Genomic DNA, 13,322 nt, shown 5'->3' on the forward strand with positions numbered 1-13,322 from the left:
GACCTTCATACTGACGATGAAACACTGAAATTGCATCGGAATTAAATACAAAAGGCACAATGCCGACTTTAGTGCAAAAAGACTGACTCTTCCTTCTGTCTATGTTTTGATCTATTCCTGTGACTCTAGTTTTGGATTCCGATGCTTCACTTTAAATTTACTGTATCCCTTGGACCTTCTTAATGACGATGAAACACAGAAATTGCATCGGAATTAAATACAAAAGGCACAATGCCGACTTAAGTACAAGAAGACTGACTCATCCTACTGTCTATGTTTAAACCATTCCATTGACACTAGTTATAGCTTCCGATGCTTCACTTCAGGTTTACTGTTTCCCTTGGACCTTCTTATTAACGAAGAAACAATGAAATTGCATCGGAATTAAATACAAAAGGCACAATTCCGACTTAAGTACATGAAGACTGATTCTTCTTACTGACTATGTTTTGAACCATTCCTGTGACACTAGTTATAGATTCCGATGGTTCACTTCAGGTTGACTGTATCCGTTGGATCTACTTATTGACGATGAAACACAGAAATTGCATCGGAATTAAATACAAAAGGCACAATGCCGACTTAAGTACAAGAAGACTGACTCATCCTACTGTCTATGTTTGAACCATTCCATTGACACTAGTTATAGCTTCCGAAGCTTCACTTCAGGTTTACTGTTTCCCTTGGACGTTCTTATTAACGATGAAACAATGAAATTGCATCGGAATTAAATACAAAAGGCACAATGCCGACTTAAGTACATGAAGACTGTTTCTTCTTACTGGCTATGTTTTGAACCATTGCTGTGACACTAGTTATAGATTCCGATGCTTCACTTCAGGTTTACTGTATCCGATGGACCTTCATACTGACGATGAAACACTGAAATTGCATCGGAATTAAATACAAAAGGCACAATGCCGACTTAAGGAAAAGAAGACTGAATCTACTTACTGCCTATGTTTTGAACTATTCCTGTGACACTAGTTATAGATTACGATGCTTCACTTCAGGTTTACTGTATCCCACTGACCTTCTTATTGACGATGAAACACAGAAATTGCATCGGAATTAAATACGAAAGGCACAATACCGACTTAAGTACAAGAAGACTGACTCTTCTTACTGTCTATGTTTTGAACCACTCCTGTGACACTAGATATAGATTCCGATGCTTCACTTCAGGTTTACTGTATCATTTGGACCTTCTTGTTGTCGATGAAACACAGAAATTACATCGAAATTAAATACAAAAGGCACAATACCGACTTAAGTACAAAAAGACTGACTCTTCTTACTGACTATGATTTGAACCATACCTGTGACACTAGTTATAGATTCCGATGCTTCACTTCAGGTTTACTGTATCATTTGGACCTTCTTATTGACGATGAAACACAGAAATTGGATAGGAACTAAATAGAAAAGGCACAATGAGGACTTAAGTACAAGAAGACTGTCTCTTCTTACTATCTATGTTTTGAACCATTCCTGTGACACTACTTATGGATTCCGATGCTTCACTCCAGGTTTACTGTATCCCTTGGACCTTCTTATTGACGATGAAACACAGAAATTGCATCGGAATTAAATAGAAAAGGCACAATGCCGACTTAAGTACAAGAAGACTGACTCTTCTCACTGACTATGTCTTGAACCATACGTGTGACACTAGTTATGCAATCCAATGCTTCACTTCAGGTTTACTGTATCCCTTAGACCGTCTTATTGACGATGAAACACACAAATTGCATCGGAATTAAATACAAAAGGCACAATGCCGACTTAAGTGCAAAAAGACTGACTCTTCCTTCTGTCTATGTTTTGATCTATTCCTGTGACACTAGTTTTGGATTCCGATGCTTCACTTTAGGTTTACTGTATCCCTTGGACCTTCTTAATGACGATGAAACACAGAAATTGCATCGGAATTAAATACGAAAGGCACAATACCGACTTAAGTACAAGAAGACTGACTCTTCTTACTGTCTATGTTTTGAACCACTCCTGTGACACTAGATATAGATTCCGATGCTTCACTTCAGGTTTACTGTATCATTTGGACCTTCTTGTTGTCGATGAAACACAGAAATTACATCGAAATTAAATACAAAAGGCACAATACCGACTTAAGTACAAAAAGACTGACTCTTCTTACTGACTATGATTTGAACCATACCTGTGACACTAGTTATAGATTCCGATGCTTCACTTCAGGTTTACTGTATCCCACTGACCTTCTTATTGACGATGAAACACAGAAATTGGATAGGAACTAAATAGAAAAGGCACAATGAGGACTTAAGTACAAGAAGACTGTCTCTTCTTACTATCTATGTTTTGAACCATTCCTGTGACACTAGTTATAGATTCCGATGCTTCACTTCAGGTTTACTGTATCCGATGGACCTTCTTACTGACAATGAAACACTGAAATTGCATCGGAATTAAATACAAAAGGCACAATGCCGACCTATTTACAAGAAGGCTGACTCTTCTTACTGTCTATGTTTTGAACCATTCCTGTGACACTAGTGATAGATTCTGATCCTTCACTCCAGGTTTACTGTATCCCTTGCACCTTCTTATTGACGATGAAACACAGAAATTGCATCGGAATGAAATACAAAAGGCACAATGCCGACTTAAGGACAAGAAGACTGAATCTTCTTACTGCCTATGTTTTGAACTATTCCTGTGACACTAGTTATAGATTACGATGCTTCACTTCAGGTTCACTGTATCCCTCTGACCTTCTTATTGACGATGAAACACAGAAATTGCATCGGAATTAAATTCAAAAGGCACAATGCCGACTTAAGTACAAGGAGACTGACTCTTCTCACTGTCTATGTTTTGAACCCTTCCTGTGATACTAGTTATAGGTTCTGATGCCTCACTTCAGGTTTACTGTATCCCTTGAATCTTCTTATTGACGATGAAACACAGAAATTGCATCAGAATTAAATACAAAAGGCACAATGCCGACTTAAGGACAAGAAGACTGACTCTTCTTACTGACTATGTTTGGACCATTCCTATGACACTAGTTATGGATTCCGATGCTTCACTCCAGGTTTACTGTATCCATTTGACCTTTTTATTGACGATGAAACACAGAAATTGCATCGAAATTAAATACAAAAGGCACAATGCCGACTTAAGGACAAGAAGACTGACGGTTCTTACTGACTATGTTTGGACCATTCCTATGACACTAGTTATGGATTCCGATGCTTCACTCCAGGTTTACTGTATCCCTTGGACCTTTTTATTGACGATGAAACACAGAAATTGCATCGGAATTAAATACAAATGGCACAATGACGACTTAAGTATAAGAAGACTGACTCTTTTTACTGTCTATGTTTTGAAACATTCCTGTGACACTAGCTATAGATTCCGATGCTTCACTTCATTATTACAGTATCCCTCTGACCTTATTGACGATGAAACACAGAAATTGCATCGGAATTAAATACGAAAGGCACAATACCGACTTAGGTACAAGAAGACTGACTCTTCTTACTGTCTATGTTTTGAACCACTCCTGTGAAACTAGATATAGATTCCGATGCTTCACTTCAGGTTTACTGTATCATTTGGATCTTCTTGTTGACGATGAAACACAGAAATTACATCGAAATTAAATACAAAAAGCACAATGCCGACTTAAGTACAAGAAGGCTGACTCTTCTTACTGTCTATGTTTTGAACCATTCCTGTTACAGTAGTGATAGATTCCGATGCTTCACTCCAGGTTTACTGTATCCCTTTGACCTTTTTATTGACGATGAAACACAGAAATTGCATCGGAATTAAATACAAAAGGCACAATGCCGACTTAAGGACAAGAAGACTGACTCTTCTTACTGACTATGTTTGGACCATTCCTATGACACTAGTTATGGATTCCGATGCTTCACTCCAGGTTTACTGTATCCCTTGGACCTTTTTATTGACGATGAAACACAGAAATTGCATCGGAATTAAATACAAATGGCACAATGACGACTTAAGTATAAGAAGACTGACTCTTTTTACTGTCTATGTTTTGAAACATTCCTGTGACACTAGCTATAGATTCCGATGCTTCACTTCATTATTACAGTATCCCTCTGACCTTATTGACGATGAAACACAGAAATTGCATCGGAATTAAATACGAAAGGCACAATACCGACTTAGGTACAAGAAGACTGACTCTTCTTACTGTCTATGTTTTGAACCACTCCTGTGAAACTAGATATAGATTCCGATGCTTCACTTCAGGTTTACTGTATCATTTGGATCTTCTTGTTGACGATGAAACACAGAAATTACATCGAAATTAAATACAAAAAGCACAATGCCGACTTAAGTACAAGAAGGCTGACTCTTCTTACTGTCTATGTTTTGAACCATTCCTGTTACAGTAGTGATAGATTCCGATGCTTCACTCCAGGTTTACTGTATCCCTTTGACCTTTTTATTGACGATGAAACACAGAAATTGCATCGGAATTAAATACAAAAGGCACAATGCCGACTTAAGGACAAGAAGACTGACTCTTCTTACTGACTATGTTTGGACCATTCCTATGACACTAGTTATGGATTCCGATGCTTCACTCCAGGTTTACTGTATCCCTTGGACCTTTTTATTGACGATGAAACACAGAAATTGCATCGGAATTAAATACAAATGGCACAATGACGACTTAAGTATAAGAAGACTGACTCTTTTTACTGTCTATGTTTTGAAACATTCCTGTGACACTAGCTATAGATTCCGATGCTTCACTTCATTATTACAGTATCCCTCTGACCTTATTGACGATGAAACACAGAAATTGCATCGGAATTAAATACGAAAGGCACAATACCGACTTAGGTACAAGAAGACTGACTCTTCTTACTGTCTATGTTTTGAACCACTCCTGTGAAACTAGATATAGATTCCGATGCTTCACTTCAGGTTTACTGTATCATTTGGATCTTCTTGTTGACGATGAAACACAGAAATTACATCGAAATTAAATACAAAAAGCACAATGCCGACTTAAGTACAAGAAGGCTGACTCTTCTTACTGTCTATGTTTTGAACCCTTCCTGTGACACTAGTTATAGGTTCTGATGCCTCACTTCAGGTATACTGTATCCCTTGAATCTTCTTATTGACGATGAAACACAGAAATTGCATCAGAATTAAATACAAAAGGCACAATGCCGACTTAAGGACAAGAAGACTGACTCTTCTTACTGACTATGTTTGGACCATTCCTATGACACTAGTTATGGATTCCGATGCTTCACTCCAGGTTTACTGTATCCCTTTGACCTTTTAATTGACGATGAAACACAGAAATTGCATCGGAATTAAATACAAAAGGCACAATGCCGACTTAAGGACAAGAAGACTGACTCTTCTTACTGACTATGTTTGGACCATTCCTATGACACTAGTTATGGATTCCGATGCTTCACTCCAGGTTTACTGTATCCCTTGGACCTTTTTATTGACGATGAAACACAGAAATTGCATCGGAATTAAATACAAATGGCACAATGACGACTTAAGTATAAGAAGACTGACTCTTTTTACTGTCTATGTTTTGAAACATTCCTGTGACACTAGCTATAGATTCCGATGCTTCACTTCATTATTACAGTATCCCTCTGACCTTATTGACGATGAAACACAGAAATTGCATCGGAATTAAATACGAAAGGCACAATACCGACTTAAGGACAAGAAGACTGACTCTTCTTACTGTCTATGTTTTGAACCATTCCTGTGACACTAGTTATAGATTCCGATGCTTCACTCCAGGTTTACTGTATCCCTTGGACCTTCTTATTGACGATGAAACACAGAAATTGCATCGGAATTAAATAGAAAAGGCACAATGCCGACTTAAGTACAAGAAGACTGACTCTTCTCACTGACTATGTCTTGAACCATACGTGTGACACTAGTTATACAATCCGATGCTTCACTTCAGGTTTACTGTATCCCTTAGACCGTCTTATTGACGATGAAACACACAAATTACATCGGAATTAAATACAAAAGGCACAATGCCGACTTAAGTGCAAAAAGACTGACTCTTCCTTCAGTCTATGTTTTGATATATTCCTGTGACACTAGTTTTGGATTCCGATGCTTCACTTTAGGTTTAATGTATCCCTTGGACCTTCTTAATGACGATGAAACACAGAAATTGCATCGGAATTAAATACAAAAGGCACAATGCCGACTTAAGTACAAGAAGACTGACTCATCCTACTGTCTGTGTTTGAAACATTCCATTGACACTAGTTATAGCTTCCGATGCTTCACTTCAGGTTTACTGTTTCCCTTGGACCTTCTTATTAACGAAGAAACAATGAAATTGCATCGGAATTAAATACAAAAGGCACAATTCCGACTTAAGTACATGAAGACTGATTCTTCTTACTGACTATGTTTTGAACCATTCCTGTGACACTAGTTATAGATTCCGATGGTCCACTTCAGGTTGACTGTATCCGTTGGACCTACTTATTGACGATGAAACACAGAAATTGCATCGGAATTAAATACAAAAGGCACAATGCCGACTTAAGTACAAGAAGACTGACTCATCCTACTGTCTATGTTTGAACCATTCCATTGACACTAGTTATAGCTTCCGAAGCTTCACTTCAGGTTTACTGTTTCCCTTGGACGTTCTTATTAACGATGAAACAATGAAATTGCATCGGAAATAAATACAAAAGGCACAATGCCGACTTAAGTACATGAAGACTGTTTCTTCTTACTGGCTATGTTTTGAACCATTCCTGTGACACTAGTTATAGATTCCGATGCTTCACTTCAGGTTTACTGTATCCGATGGACCTTCTTACTGACGATGAAACACTGAAATTGCATCGGAATTAAATACAAAAGGCACAATGCCGACTTATTTACAAGAAGGCTGACTCTTCTTACTGTCTATGTTTTGAACCATTCCTGTGACACTAGTGATAGATTCCGATCCCTCACTCCAGGTTTACTGTATCCCTTGCACCTTCTTATTGACGATGAAACACAGAAATTGCATCGGAATGAAATACAAAAGGCACAATGCCGACTTAAGGAAAAGAAGACTGAATCTTCTTACTGCCTATGTTTTGAACTATTCCTGTGACACTAGTTATAGATTACGATGCTTCACTTCAGGTTTACTGTATCCCACTGACCTTCTTATTGACGATGAAACACAGAAATTGCATTGGAATTAAATACGAAAGGCACAATACCGACTTAAGTACAAGAAGACTGACTCTTCTTACTGTCTATGTTTTGAACCACTCCTGTGACACTAGATATAGATTCCGATGCTTCACTTCAGGTTTACTGTATCATTTGGACCTTCTTGTTGTCGTTGAAACACAGAAATTACATCGAAATTAAATACAAAAGGCACAATACCGACTTAAGTACAAAAAGACTGACTCTTCTTACTGACTATGATTTGAACCATACCTGTGACACTAGTTATAGATTCCGATGCTTCACTTCAGGTTTACTGTATCCCTCTGACCTTCTTATTGACGATGAAACACAGAAATTGGATAGGAACTAAATAGAAAAGGCACAATGAGGACTTAAGTACAAGAAGACTGTCTCTTCTTACTATCTATGTTTTGAACCATTCCTGTGACACTAGTTATAGATTCCGATGCTTGGCTTCAGGTTTACTGTGTCACTTGCAACTTCTTATTGACGATGAAACACAGAAATTGCATCGGAATTTAATGCAAAAGGCACAATGCCGACTCAAGTACAAGAAGACTGACTCTTCTTACTGTCTATGTTTTGAACCACTCCTGTGACACTAGATATAGATTCCGATGCTTCACTTCAGGTTTACTGTATCATTTGGACCTTCTTGTTGTCGATGAAACACAGAAATTGCATCGGAATTAAATACGAAAGGCACAATACCGACTTAGGTACAAGAAGACTGACTCTTCTTACAGTCTATGTTTTGAACCACTCCTGTGAAACTAGATATAGATTCCGATGCTTCACTTCAGGTTTACTGTATCATTTGGATCTTCTTGTTGACGATGAAACACAGAAATTACATCGAAATTAAATACAAAAAGCACAATGCCGACTTAAGTACAAGAAGGCTGACTCTTCTTACTGTCTATGTTTTGAACCATTCCTGTTACAGTAGTGATAGATTCCGATGCTTCACTCCAGGTTTACTGTATCCCTTGGACCTTTTTATTGACGATGAAACACAGAAATTGCATCGGAATTAAATACAAAAGGCACAATGCCGGCTTAAGGACAAGAAGACTGTATCTTCTTACTGCATATGATTTGAACCATTCCTGTGACACTAGTTATAGATTCCGATGCTTCACTTCGGGTTTACTGTATCCCTCTGACCTTCTTATTGACGATGAAACACAGAAATTGCATCGGAATTAAATTCAAAAAGCACAATTCCGACTTAAGTGCAAGGAGACTGACTCTTCTCACTGTCAATGTTTTGAACCCTTCCTGTGGCACTAGTTATAGGTTCTGATGCCTCACTTCAGGTTTACTGTATCCCTTGGATCTTCTTATTGACGATGAAACATAGAAATTGCATCGGAATTAAATACAAAAAGCACAATGCCGACTTAAGGAGAAGAAGACTGACTCTTCTTATTGACTATGTTTGGACCATTCCTGTGACACTAGTTATAGATTCCGATGCTTCACTTCATGTTCACTGTATCCCTCTGACCGTCTTATTGACAATGAAACACAGAAACTGCATCGGAATTAAATAGAAAAGGCACAATGCCGACTTAAGTACAAGAAGACTGACTCTTCTTACTGACTATGTTTTGAACCATTCCTGTTACACTACTTATGGATTCCGATGCTTCACTCCAGGTTTACTGTATCCCTTGGACCTTCTTGTTGACGATGAAACACAGATATTGCATCGGAATTAAATAGAAAAGGCACAATGCCGACTTAAGTACAAGAAGACTGACTCTTCTCACTGACTATGTCTTGAACCATACGTGTGACACTAGTTATACAATCCGATGCTTCACTTCAGGTTTACTGTATCCCTTAGACCGTCTTATTGACGATGAAACACACAAATTGCATCGGAATTAAATAGAAAAGGCACAATGCCGACTTAAGTACATGAAGACTGATTCTTCTTACTGACTATGTTTTGTACCATTCCTGTGACACTAGTTATAGATTCCGATGGTTCACTTCAGGTTGACTGTATCCGTTGGACCTACTTATTGACGATGAAACACAGAAATTGCATCGGAATTAAATACAAAAGGCACAATGCCGACTTAAGTACAAGAAGACTGACTCATCCTACTGTCTATGTTTGAACCATTCCATTGACACTAGTTATAGCTTCCGAAGCTTCACTTCAGGTTTACTGTTTCCCTTGGACGTTCTTATTAACGATGAAACAATGAAATTGCATCGGAATTAAATACAAAAGGCACAATGCCGACTTAAGTACATGAAGACTGTTTCTTCTTACTGGCTATGTTTTGAACCATTCCTGTGACACTAGTTATAGATTCCGATGCTTCACTTCAGGTTTACTGTGTCCGATGGACCTTCTTACTGACGATGAAACACTGAAATTGCATCGGAATTAAATACAAAAGGCACAATGCCGACTTATTTACAAGAAGGCTGACTCTTCTTACTGTCTATGTTTTGAACCATTCCTGTGACACTAGTGATAGATTCCGATCCTTCACTCCAGGTTTACTGTATCCCTTGCACCTTCTTATTGACGATGAAACACAGAAATTGCATCGGAATGAAATACAAAAGGCACAATGCCGACTTAAGGAAAAGAAGACTGAATCTTCTTACTGCCTATGTTTTGAACTATTCCTGTGACACTAGTTATAGATTACGATGCTTCACTTCAGGTTTACTGTATCCCACTGACCTTCTTATTGACGATGAAACACAAAAATTGCATCGGAATTAAATACGAAAGGCACAATACCGACTTAAGTACAAGAAGACTGACTCTTCTTACTGTCTATGTTTTGAACCACTCCTGTGACACTAGATATAGATTCCGATGCTTCACTTCAGGTTTACTGTATCATTTGGACCTTCTTGTTGTCGATGAAACACAGAAATTACACCGAAATTAAATACAAAAGGCACAATACCGACTTAAGTACAAAAAGACTGACTCTTCTTACTGACTATGATTTGAACCATACCTGTGACACTAGTTATAGATTCCGATGCTTCATTTCAGGTTTACTGTATCCCTCTGACCTTCTTATTGACGATGAAACACAGAAATTGGATAGGAACTAAATAGAAAAGGCACAATGAGGACTTAAGTACAAGAAGACTGTCTCTTCTTACTATCTATGTTTTGAACCATTCCTGTGACACTAGTTATAGATTCCGATGCTTGGCTTCAGGTTTACTGTGTCACTTGCAACTTCTTATTGACGATGAAACACAGAAATTGCATCGGAATTTAATGCAAAAGGCACAATGCCGACTCAAGTACAAGAAGACTGACTCTTCTTACTGTCTATGTTTTGAATCACTCCTGTGACACTAGATATAGATTCCGATGCTTCACTTCAGGTTTACTGTATCATTTGGACCTTCTTGTTGTCGATGAAACACAGAAATTACATCGAAATTAAATACAAAAGGCACAATACCGACTTAAGTACAAAAAGACTGACTCTTCTTACTGACTATGATTCGAACCACTCCTGTGACACTAGTTATAGATTCCGATGCCTCACTTCAGGTATAATGTATCGGTCTGACCTTCTTATTGACGATGAAACACAGAAATTGCATCGGAATTAAATACAAAATGCACAATGCCGACTTAAGTACATGAAGACTGAGTCTTCTTACTGTCTATGTTTTGAACCATTTCTGTGACACTAGTTATAGATTCCGATGCTTCACTTCAGGGTTACTGTATCCCTCTGACCTTCTTATTGACGATGAAACACAGAAATTGCATCGGAATTAAATACAAAAGGCTCAATGACGACTTAAGTACGAGAAGACTGACTCTTCTTACTGTCTATGTTTTGAACCATTCCATTGACACTAGCTATAGCTTCCGATGCTTCACTTCAGGTTTACTGTTTCCCTTGGTCCTTCTTATTAACGATGAAACAATGAAATTGCATCGGAATTAAATACAAAAGGCACAATGCCGACTTAAGTACATGTAGACTGATTCTTCTTACTGACTGTGTTTTGAACCATTCCTGTGACACTAGTTATAGATTCCGATGATTCACTTCAGGTTTACTGTATCCTTCTGACCTTCTTATTGACGATGACACACAGAAATTGCATCGGAATTAAATGCAAAAGGCACAATGCCGACTTAAGTGCAAGGAGACAGTCTCTTCTCACTGTCTATGTTTTGAACCCATCCTGTGACACTAGTTATAGGTTCTGATGCTACACTTCAGGCTTACTGTTTCCCTTGGATCTTCTTATTGACGATGAAACACACAAACTGCATCGGAATTAAATACAAAAGGCACAATGCCGACTTAAGGACAAGAAGACTGACTCTTCTTACTGACTATGTTTGGACCATTCCTGTGACACTAGTTATAGATTCCGATGCTTCACTTCATGTTCACTGTATCCCTCTGACCCTCTTATTGACGATGTAACACAGAAACTGCATCGGAATTAAATAGAAAAGGCACAATGCCGACTTAAGTACAAGAAGACTGACTCATCTCCCTGACTAAGTTGTGAACCATTCCTGTGACACTAGTTAAAGAATCCGATGCCTCACTTCAGGTTTACTGTATCTCTTGGACCTTCTTATTGACGATAAAACACATAAATTGCATCGGAATTAAATACAAAAGGCACAATGACGACTTAAGTACAAGAAGACTGACTCTTCTTACTGTCTATGTTTTGAACCATTCCTGTGACACTAGTTATAGATTCCGATGCTTCACTCCAGGATAACTGTATCCCTTGGACCTTCTTATTGACGATGAATCACAGAAATTGCATCGCAATTAAATACAAAAGGCACAATGCCGACATAAGTACATGAAGACTGACTCTCCTTACTGACTAAGTTTTGAACCATTCCTGTGACACTAGTTATAGATTCCGATGCTTCACTTCAGGTTTACTGTATCCCTCTGACCTTCTTATTGACAATGAAACACAGAAATTGCATCGGAATTAAATACAAAAGGCACAATGCCGACTTAAGTACAAGAAGACTGACTCTTCTTACTGTCTATGATTTGAACCATTCCTGTGACACTAGTTATAGATTCCGATGCTTCACTCCAGGTTTACTGTATCCCTTGGACCTTCTTATTGACGATGAAACACAGAAATTGCATCGGAATTAAATACAAAAGGTACAATGCCGACCTAAGTACAAGAAGACTGACTCATCCTACTGTCTATGTTTGAACCATTCCATTGACTCTAGTTATAGCTTCCGAAGCTTCACTTCAGGTTTACTGTTTCCCTTGGACATTGTTATTAACGATGAAACAATGAAATTGCATCGGAATTAAATACAAAAGGCACAATGCCAACTTAAGTACATGAAGACTGTTTCTTCTTACTGGCTATGTTTTGAACCATTCCTGTGACACTAGTGATAGATTCCGATCCTTCACTCCAGGTTTACTGTAACCATTGCACCTTCTTATTGACGATGAAACACAGAAATTGCATCGGAATGAAATACAAAAGGCACAATGCCGACTTAAGGACAAGAAGACTGAATCTTCTTACTGCCTATGTTTTGAACTATTCCTGTGACACTAGTTATAGATTACGATGTTTCACTTCAGGTTTACTGTATCCCTCTGACCTTCTTATTTACGATGAAACACAGAAATTGCATCGGAATTAAATTCAAATGGCAAAATGCCGACTTAAGTGCAAGGAGACTGACTCTTCTCACTGTCTACGTTTTGAACCCTTCCTGTGACACTAGTTATAGGTTCTGATGCCTCACTTCAGGTTTACTGTATCCCTTGGATCTTCTTATTGACGATGATACACAGAAATTGCATCAGAATTAAATACAAAAGGCACAATGCCGACTTAAGGACAAGAAGATTGACTCTTCTTACTGACTATGTTTGGACCATTCCTGTGACAGTAGTTATGGATTCCGATGCTTCACTCCAGGTTTACTGTATCCCTTGGACCTTATTATTGACGATGAAACACAGAAATTGCATCGGAATTAAATACATTAGGCACAATGACGACTTAAGTATAAGAAGACTGACTCTTCTTACTGTCTATGT

The sequence above is a fragment of the Schistocerca serialis genome, chromosome 7 (genome assembly GCF_023864345.2).
Source record: "Schistocerca serialis cubense isolate TAMUIC-IGC-003099 chromosome 7, iqSchSeri2.2, whole genome shotgun sequence".
Lineage (NCBI taxonomy): Eukaryota > Metazoa > Arthropoda > Insecta > Orthoptera > Acrididae > Schistocerca > Schistocerca serialis.